Raw genomic sequence first — 10,968 nt, 5'->3', positions numbered from 1 at the left:
GTTTGAAGAATATTCTCAAGGTTTTGGAGAAAGGAGTTATAGGGGTAGTTCACAGATTTTTGAATGCCCTCTAATCTGGCTAGAATGTGTCTTTTTTTTTTTTTTTTTAATCGAAAATGTTTCCAAAAGTTTCTTTGTTCCGGTGGGTTACCCTATGTTTGAAGGATCTGGTATCCCTGGTAAGGTCTTGGGAATCTTCAAAACTTTCCCTAACTATATGTTTGAAATCCGGATGGTTGCAAAGACATAGATTCTAGCCTAAAGGGTTTATCATCAGGATTTAGTTAGGGGTTTATAAGTTTTATAAGGAGAGGACAATGGTCGGAATGAGTTCTTAGGAGATGGGTAACTGTAGCATCAGGGTAAAGTTAAAGCCACTTATCATTGGCATGGCATCTGTCAAGTCTTTCAAGAATAAGATCATGCATATTTCTGTACCTCTTATTAGTCCAAATATATCTACTACTTTGAATCCTAGGTCAACTAATTTACATTGATTGATGCATTTCCAAAGACAGTTGGCCCTACTATTATTAATATTATTACCACCAAATTTATCAGAAGCTCTTAAGCCTTCATTAAAGTTGTCATACCCTATTTTAACCGGGGTCAAAATAGTTTACAACATCCGGGTAATTCCGGGGTTATTTAAAGTTAAGAGTCGCCACCTAATTATTTACGGTGAATTAGGGCACCTAAGGTTAATTAAAGTAATTATCTAAAGTTGATTTGTTTTTAAAGTCTACGAAACCAAAAAGATCTGAGTAAGGGTTCAACTAACCTAGAGGGAAGGTATTAGGCATCTTCTAAGATCCATTAACAATGGTTAACCGACCAGACTTAAAGTTAATTAGGCTTAAGCATAGATATAACATTCTAAATGTTTAGAAAGTAACTTATAAATATTGCTAAAGTTATAAATAAAATATAATAATGTTATTTAAAATAAGACTTATAGAAAATATGATAATTTGCATATAAGTAATAGTTTTTGAGATGAAATTTTAGCGAGTTTTGAACTTTGGATAAACCATATTACAAAGAATAAAAAATCTAGGTGTATAAATAGGATTCAAAAAGAAGTGAGTTTTCTTTTCCCTTTTATTATTTTATTAACTATGCTTAGCTAAAAGTCTACGTGATTGATTCAAACTTTGAAAGGTTATTTATACAATATACTTGAGTTTATACTTGCGTATTAGTGATGTTTTGAAATTAAGATAATAAGCATAAAATATACTCCTTTAATTCGAACATATGAATTTATATTATCAATTATTCTAGAGGTAAATATTATGGGTACTATAAATAACTTAAATATAAAAGAAGAAAATGAATCTTATGGGATTGATTATTAATTTTCCTTAAATTAACTACCATTACTAAAATTAAAACTACTAATTCATCTAAGGTTCATCTAAATTAAGAAAACAAAACAAAACAAAGAGTTAGTCATGCAATACAAATTAAATGCATAAAAAATAAAATAAAGGGGGGGGGGGGGCAATAAGCTAAATGGGCTCAGCCCATTTAGGAACCACTGTGACCGGACGCGCCGGGGCCTTGCCCGCCGTTTTAGACCGCTTTGTGGTCGTTGCCAGCCGGGGCTTCGCCTGCATTTTGTTTATCTTCGTTTGAGTCGCGCTGCAGGGAAAATTTAGCGCAGAGATGTTACGTCGTGTTGGGCTTTTGGCCCAACGCCAAAATGCGGAGAAGACAAGTCCGAGGGACTCGTATACGATAGCCATGCATAAAAATGAAAAGGAAAAGGATTAGTGATCTATCAATATTAACATGATTAACAAGTTGTCTCAAAACAGTTCATACACAACGCCTACTAGTACACTTCTAGACATGGAATCAAACAAAACCTAAGTCAGATATTTCATTACAGAATTGTACACCAAGACGCAAACAATTAGCTCATAGCAAATTTTAAAGTACTGGACGCTATTTCTCGATATTTAAACGAATAGGCACAAAGATAAGGGAACAATATACAAGTATATAGACATGAAATTCATATTGTAGAGACCTTAATGACACAAAACATTAATAACAAATCAGTCACATAACTCCCCAGCGGGCGAAGCGCAAGCAAAGAATAAAGAGTCGTAAGCAAGACAAAAGGGAAGAAATATGCATTTACTAAGGACAAGCAAAGGCAAACCAGACAATGATCATCTCATGAGTGGACTTAGAGTCATAGCAAGAGCGGGTAACATTGAATAGTAAAAGAAAGTATAGGTAGTGATACACGGATCGCAGAACAAACATGATGGGTAAAGGTGCACCTTAAAACTCAATGACAAGCTTAATTCAAAGAGAAGCATCTCATATTTGGCAAGTGGTAGTCAACCCCAATCAATTAAGCCAAATATAACTAGACTTAGGCGGATGTGTCAAGGATGCACACTAAAATGAAAGAGGCATGCTAAGATTTATTCAGAGGAGTATGAATATCAATCATAATCACAGAATCAAACAAGTTGAAGAAAATCAAATTGGTGTTGTAGGATGATAGCTATATCATGGCGTCTCAGGGATAGTCAAAGGTAAATTAGGTGACGACAACTAACTCAAAACAACAATGCAAAGCTAAGTGGAGTTTGGTTTCATATAGTAAAGACACAAAGGGAACATTTTCAAATATGGGAAGGCGCATCAACAGACTTATCAAGGATTTAGTATCCATAATGGCATTGCAGCCATGGTTATAAGTTCAAGAGAGGCATGAAAGGTAATGCAAAAGTCAACTCAAGTATAGGATGCATGGTCAAGTGCGGTGTAGGCGAGGCAGATTTTGAAAAGAGCAAACCATATCAGCCATCCAAGGCACATAAGTCACAAGGTGAGTCAATTCTGATATCATTAATGCGTGCCTAAGGTCACTAGGTATACTTACACACAGGGTTAATTTGCAAAAAAGGGGAAATGGGGAAGGGATACATATGTGCACAAGAAGAGCTAGTAAACAGAGAAAACAAGCAAGCAGTTCGAAACACAGGGTGCATAGCCTTGACAGCATGAGTATAAGGTCCCAAAGTTCCAAGACAATTAACCCAAGAATCAGGACACTGGACCAGTTAATCATACAAGGTACAAAGGCACGCTAAGTGAAAATAGTATTCAAAACAAGATGTAGGGGAAGCAATTAGATACAATAAGCGAGAACGGAAAAGTATAGGTAAAATGATTCAAATGCAGCCTTGGTAATGGCGAAATGGAGCATTCTATCTAATCGGGTAAATGAATGATGGTGCGTAGTAAGCCTTAAGGCAACACGAAGGAAGAATAACCCATGGTACGTGATGGCTCTACGGCAGATTAAACCTTAAATAAGACACAAATGGGCATAGATTTTGGTTTTGAAAATATTTGCGAATGATGTATATATACGGGCGAACTTAATTAGTTATCGAAAAGGGAAGATCGTGCAACATGATAGATAACCATGTGACACCACTTATCGGAAGATTCAAGGACTCAATGTCATGCTACCTAGACTTTGAAAGAACACGACCTATTCCTAAGCTACGCAGGGAGAACAAACCTTTGCCCAATCAAGCAATTACCACAAAGAAAGGCAAACACAACAAATTGAGCATGTTCATTAAACTAAACAGAATTCGAACAACAAACACATAAGTGAGCTAATCTCCGGATGAACACGCTGAGAACAGGACAACAGAGCACGAAATGCCCAGAATGCAAAAACATAAAGTATTATACAAAGAGAATAATAACAGAACAAAAATGGAGATACTAAAAGACTAAATCGGAACAGAACTGGGACTTAAACAAACTACCCAAGCAACATGAAAATGAAATAGGACAGACTGCGAAAAGGGAGAAAATCATATAATACAATAGAAGCATTTTACACACACAAACAAAGAAACCCAAATGCACGCCAGAATCAGATCAAACTAAAGAAGAGGAAAAGGGGAATCGCACTGACCTGTTTTGTGTACAAAGGAAATGGGACGTCGAGGGTCTCGAATCTACGCTCGAACTCGAACGGATCCGAAGCTCGACAAATGAACTCGAATGATTTGCTTATGATTATCAGCCAATGAAATCAAACCTTTGTCACGGTTAAAGTCCCCCGAAAACAAAGAAAGTATGTTATAGAAGGTGGTCGTGTATTTTCTGTTCTTCGACGGTTGAAGGAACTCCCTTTCCAACTCGAAGATGCTAGTATATATATAGGATGAAAATTAGGGTTTTTTCGGATCTGAAATTTTGAGCGGGATTTTAAGAGTTTAAAAGTTTCAAAATCGCGCCAAAACATGGTTGAAATCGACCGTTGGAGGAACTTTGGACGATTTCTCATGCGGAAATGGGTAGGCAAAACTGTTTAAAGTTAAAGGGGTTTTATTTTTATGCTAGAAATATAGGAAGGGAGAGAAGAAAGGAGATGACAAGGAGAAAGGGCGGTATTGCACGAAAATAGTATGGCAATCTGCCATGGTTGAAAGGAAAAGTAGGTTTTAGCTCAAAAGGGGAGAGAGATGAGGGAGATGAGAGAGGAAGAGGAGAGAGAGACGCAGGAGAGAGAGAGACGAAAAGAGGGGAAGAGGACAAGGTTGGCTAGGAATGTTTCAATTGAAAGAAAATAAGTGGGTCGGGTCGGGTAGGTAAGGCATTGGGCTGTTAATTTCGTTTGGGCTTTAAAACAATGAACTGCTATGTTGAAAATTGGGCTATTATTTTGTAACTAGTACAAGATATATTATGTGAAGACAAATAGTAATTAGTGTGTATAAAGTAAAATTTAATTTAACGAGTACAAATTCTAGAATGAAATGATGACGAACCATTTGAAATTTGTGATAAAGTAATGAAAGTAAATAGTAGTAAAAAATAAAAACAGTGGTGAAAATAAAATATTTAGCTCGTTAATAAATTTAGCAACTCCAGGAAATAAATTAGAATAAAGGAGGGACAAAATTGGGTGTCAACAAAAGTCACCTCCTACTAACCAGCTACCATTAATGTTATCAAATAAAGTAGAAAGTTGACCCCATAACAACTTTCTTTCAGTAAAAGTATTACTAGCATAAATAGCACTAAAGTACTATTGATGAGAAGAGCTATTTACCTTGACAATAGCATGGATACTTTGGTTGGTGATGGTAAGATCCTCAATTTTAAGGTAGTCATCTTTCTATAAAATGACCAAATCCCCAGAGTTTCCCACAGCAGGGCTTTAGATCACCGAGCTAAAGCCTAGTTGTTGAGCAATGTGCTTATGCTCAGTCATTTTTGTTTCAAGGAAAACAAGCATATCAGTTTTATGTAAACCTATCATGGCAGTGCAATGCCTTCTAAACTCAAGGTTGTTGGCTCCCTAGCATTCCAAATGATAAAATTCATAAGGTTCAGTTTTTGTGGTTTTGGGGTTTCCTGTCACGCCCCAAAACCCACTCTAGATGGGACCGGCATCCGACGTCATGAACAACATCGGAAGAACCTAAAAGATGCACAATGACACTTGAACCCGCCAGGTTCAATAATCACCTCCAACAGTTTATAAAATAAATTTAAACCAGTCATGATGTAAGAATAAAATCAGCGGAAGTCTTTATAATTTAAATAATTCAACCAAAACATGATAGTGTGCCTGAAAGAGTTAAATAACAACTCTTCTTCTACCCACATTCGAATGTATACTAAGGAGCTTCTAAGAATAAGGAATAAACGTCTAACTCATCGGGACGCAGCCCGGAAACTAATATAAATAAATGGAATCAATAAATGGGGTGTCCCACGAACAAGCATGTGGGCTCACCAAATCAGCAGCATCAGCAAGTTCTCCTAAACGTTCTGAATGTCACGAACCTGCTCTTCTTCGTTACCTAACATACCATAAAAAATAACAATGGTATGCCTGAGTACTTCGTACTCAGTGAATGCCTCGGGGACAACAAGTGATATGAAAATAAAGTGTAATAACATATAAAGAAATCAATTCTGAGGATAGTGTGACACAATATGGAAATAGTTATTCAGCTTGTTTATCTCAATGAAAGACAATTATCAAAACAGGTTATAATGTCCTTGTCAAGCTCCAACCTCTAAATATGCCATTTAAGTTGATCATGATTATTAACAACAGTTCTATTAAAAGGTAGGAATATCACACTTTCCAATACAGGCCCAAAGATCAATCATAACGAAGGGATGACCTTTGAGGCTCCCTAATCATAGTAGCGCATCACACCGGAATATGAAATTCAACGGTGGCTATCCTTCCTCTCGAATAGCTAGGCATAATCACACCCCAGGTAGCGAACCCGGAAGTGGCCACTCTTCCTCCCGAATGGCTAGGCATTATCACACTAGGATCCATAGTGGCTACCCTTCCTCCCGTGTAGCTAGGCAAAACACAACAACCAGTTTTCATAGCATAAAAGCCAATTCATAATTCATTTGTAATGTAGTCACATCATCAATTGTCATTAAGGTTTATTATGCCATATTGAAAGAATAAGTCATTTCAATCAATGTTTTGAAAACGTTTAACTTATTTACGAAAGATTTCCATGTCCTAATTCATCAATAGGAATATCATTACCAACCCTTAACCATCATTATTAAGCATCTCTTATAGAGGAAAACGTTCATAATATCATATACATATACAGGGTTTGTTACAATCTAGGTTTAATGTGGGTTTGTCCCCTCACACACATTAACCGTCATTTAGACATGAATTAGAGTTCAAGAAACATGAAAAGATTACTTTTCTTTTTATTCATTAAAGAACCTTGAATGAAATTTATACTTCCAACAATAGTTTCAAAAAGTGATTTTCATTCAAAATAAGTTTTCAAAAGAGAGACATACCTTAATATGTTAAACGAAGTTCAATTCACTTTTCTAATGAAGAACACCCAAAACCCTAGCTTGAATCACTTTAGGAAGAATATGTTGCAAACCCTTGTTGTGGAAAGTTGATAGGAGAATAACACATTGTTCTAAGGTTTAGAGAATGAGAAAAATCTAATTTTTCCAGGGTCCGTGCTTGGCATGAAAGTGGACGAGAAAAGCTGAAAGCTGATTTTTCCCGTCTCGCCACTATCCTCGCGAGGCATCGACTTGGGCGAGCCGAGAAAAATCACTCTCGCCTCGTTTTCTCACCTTGGCCTCACTTTACTGGTTTGTGGCACTCAAAATAAGCCTAGCTCATCCCATTTCTCGCCCATCAAGACCTAGAAAAGAGCCCGGAAGTCTACCAACTTGTCTGGCTCGCTAAGGTTCGTGCTTGGCAAGACTTGAAGACGAGCCGGGACAAGCTTCCTTCATGAATTCCTATGCATGCGAAATCCTTAGTACGAACTCCATATCCACCATACGAATCAACATACTCTCGAATCATGGACGTGGCTTAGCTTAGAGGTACGAGGAGTTACAAACTACTTATCACCAAAATCATCCCGAAAGGTTTCACATAACAAAAATATGATATGCCAACCCTCATTTATTCATTCACACTTAACCCGAATCTACGGAATGTTACATTTCCCTTCTCACACCTTTCCCCTTTGGAGCTAGGTTGTTCTACAGATGTTCTTTGGTCAGCTTGGCCAGGGTTGGATTCAAGACCACAACAAAGTTTGTTGTTTGAGAGTCTAGTGGAAATTTTAACCCCATCCCAAACTTTAGTAACAGTCTGGGACACATTACTATCAGGAGCTCACTTGGAGGGCCATTGAACTCCACCATATGAAGCTTTTCCAGAGTTATTGCCGATGATTTCGGCACTTGCATGGAGGTCAACATTGCCCCAGGTCCTGGTTTTATGCTATCAGAGCTTGTAAGGTTGTGCTTTGGGAGGAAGAAGCCTCTGAGGTCTGAGGGGTGGTGGTTACTATGATGGAGTCCGTTTACATGTTGTCTTAGGATAGTGGAAGAGTCCATGGCATAAAGGTCGAAGGCAAGGGTGGTAGCAACTGGTCCACAGGTGGAAAGAAAGAGACTGAGTTACATTCTTCATGATATTCGATAGGAGATTTGCATGCACATCGGGGGTCGTTAGGTGCATGGTTTGTAACAGGGTTTATAGCCATACATTGTGGCCATATTTGGCCATGCCATTGTTCAGCCCTTGCATCACAATGTGGGCTAGAAACCCTGTATCTTTCACTATCAGAAGTACATCTCTCCCCTCTACCTGGACATGAGAGCTATAGAGTGTCCCTGCAGATCCATATCTAGACATAAGGCTGAAGATGATCTGGAGGTGGTGGAGTTGAGATGAACACAAGTGGTAGTGGGTTGTTTGCAAAGTTCTCTGCCATTGTTATTTTCAGAAGAAGGTTTACAAGGAAAGTGATTAGCAGAGAACTCGTTGATATTAGTGTAAAAGTTGTGCTTATGCAAACTAGGCAGGTTATTCTCTTTATAAAGACAAGGAGAATTTTTTTTGAAAAAAACATGGTATTTAAATGTCAACTTCTCATTACTGGAGTTTATATTCACGTATGGCCCAACGTAATGATTAGTTTGGGGCGGACGTGTGATATCTCTCATCGGATATGGGAATTCCGTTGAGTTAGCTTTCAAATAAGTGGTTTTGGGGAAGTGAGGAAATATTTTAGGAGGAGGGAAAATATTTCTTACCTTGTTATTATTAAGGTTTGGTTTTGATTGGCTGATGGGTCCAGTTGACTTAAAAGAATTATCCAGATTTTGTTTTTTCTGCTATGGCCCATTATTGTTTTGAAAAGTGGTTTAAGAAAAATCGGTGTTGGGCCTTGGGCCTTGGGCCATCTGCATTTGATCCTTCCTTGGCTGGTTTTTCCCCTGATTCCTTGGGCCCAGTTTTAACTTACCCGACTGGGCCTTTGAGGTTGGGCTTGGTCCGCTTTCATCTCCTGCCCAAAATTAAAAATAGAGTTAGTAAGATTTGGTCTTTGTAAAAAAGGCTCATTTTTCTTTTGGGCCATGTCAGCTGGCCCAACTTCCTTTAAAGCCTAATTAGTTGGGTCATTTCCATCTGTGGCGTTTGGCTGGCCTCTAGGGTTTGCCGCCGCCCCCTTCCCCTTGCCAGAATTTGACCGGTCTTTGTAATGAAAATACTGAGAGTTTTGAAACTTACCGGTTATCCTATCGTAGGAATTTACCTGGACTTTGTTACCTTTCAGATGGTGACTTACCGACCCATCTTTTGCTTCTGGCTTTCTCTGAGGACTCTTCCTTCTTTCCCCAAAGTTTACTGTTTTCCATTCGCTTTTCTCAATATTTATTGATTCAGATAATTCTTCTCCTGGTTGATTTGGTGTAATGGCGGGTGGCTTAAAGGTGTAGGCTTTGATAGTATGACCTATCCTACCACAACCCACGCACATAATCCCCTCCCTCTCATACACCAAAATTTGTTTGTGGTTCCCAATCGTGATGGAAGTCTTGACAGGAACATCAAGACTAACTTCAACACATATCGTAGCATATCTTCCTCGCAAGGTAGTCGAGGTACATGCATCTATTTTAAGACCAATTTTTCTTCCAACTTTTTCGAGAATTCTTCTATCATAGAATTCTGTTAGTAGTTGTGGTAGACGCACCCATATTGCAGCGATGTCAATTTTTGAATCTGCTGGTACGAAATTTGGTTCCCATCGTCTAACCTATAGGAATTGACCCGCTACAAACCATGGTCCCTCGTATAGCACAGTGTCTAGACTTGCCTCTTCTTTAAATTTTGCTACGTAGAAATCCGATCCCAGATCTATTAAGACCAACGGCTCATCGATATTCCAAAGGTCATCAAGTTTCCCTTTTAGATACTGATGGCTTAGGCGTTTGCCAAAAACTTTGACAATGACGGAGTATCGCCATGGTAGGTATAAACGATCTCGTTCCTCTGAGGTGAGGGTTATAGCATCTAGATCTAATGGGGGCTCGAGTTGATCTTCTATTTCTAGATTTCGGTACTGATTTGGTTCGTGGATGTAAGAGATTCCAAGCTCTTCATCTCTATCAAGAACAACGCTTTTGTAGGAAAGGGGTTGAGGGGATGGAGGAGGGTTATCCTCTTCCATGTCGGAATGGTGGGGATCTGGTGGTTTTGGGGGAATTTGGGGTAGGGGATCTGCCGATAGGCTTGTGGGGTGAGTCATATTTGGTCAAAAACGGTGGTTAAAGGTGGAGAGTTAGAGGATTTGAGAAGGATCTAGAGAGAAAGGCTCTCAATTGTGGATTTAAGTTGTGGAAATGGTTTCCTCTCTCTAAGATTATCGTTTGATTTCGTCTTAGTTTTACTCTTCGAATAGGATCCATTTGAAGAAAAAAAATTGGGCAATGGGTGCTTCATTTTGTTTTTGCAAAAAGAAAGGAAAAAAAAAAAAATAGGACAACATTTGAATCAGTTTTCTCGAAATCTACCTTGGATTGGTTTTTGATTTTGGAAAATATTTAGTTCGACGTTTCGACATGACTATGCTTTGGTTGAGATTGAAAAAAGTAGTATTTGGAAAACAGATTTATTTGGAAGCTGAAATCCTATTTGGACATGAAAAAACATGTAAGTTTTGTGAGATGAAAACTTGAAAAACTCTTATAACTTATTCCCTCCGTCTCAAACTAATTGTCGTGATTACTAAAAGTAATTGTCTTAAATTATTTGTCGTTTTAGAACTTTGAGGCAAAATTAATTAATTTTTTTTCATTTTACTCTAGTAAAATTTTGTCATTAATGGAGATGATGCATATAACTAAAAACAAACATTTAATGGAGAGATTACAACTAGACATAAAAAATAAGGGTAAAGTAGTCAAAACTCTCTCCTAATTAATATTTCTTAAGAGGCGTGTAAAATAAAAAAACTTCAAATAATTTGAGACGGAAGAAGTATATTTTAAATCCTATATTTCAAGTTTGAAGCTGAAATAATGGACCTAGTTTGATAAACAACACTTACTTAAAATAAACTTTTTTTTAATATTTGAGCCAATATCCAT

Source organism: Lycium ferocissimum, chromosome 7 (assembly GCF_029784015.1).
Source record: "Lycium ferocissimum isolate CSIRO_LF1 chromosome 7, AGI_CSIRO_Lferr_CH_V1, whole genome shotgun sequence".
Lineage (NCBI taxonomy): Eukaryota > Viridiplantae > Streptophyta > Magnoliopsida > Solanales > Solanaceae > Lycium > Lycium ferocissimum.
Note: the sequence above shows the minus strand (reverse complement) of the source record.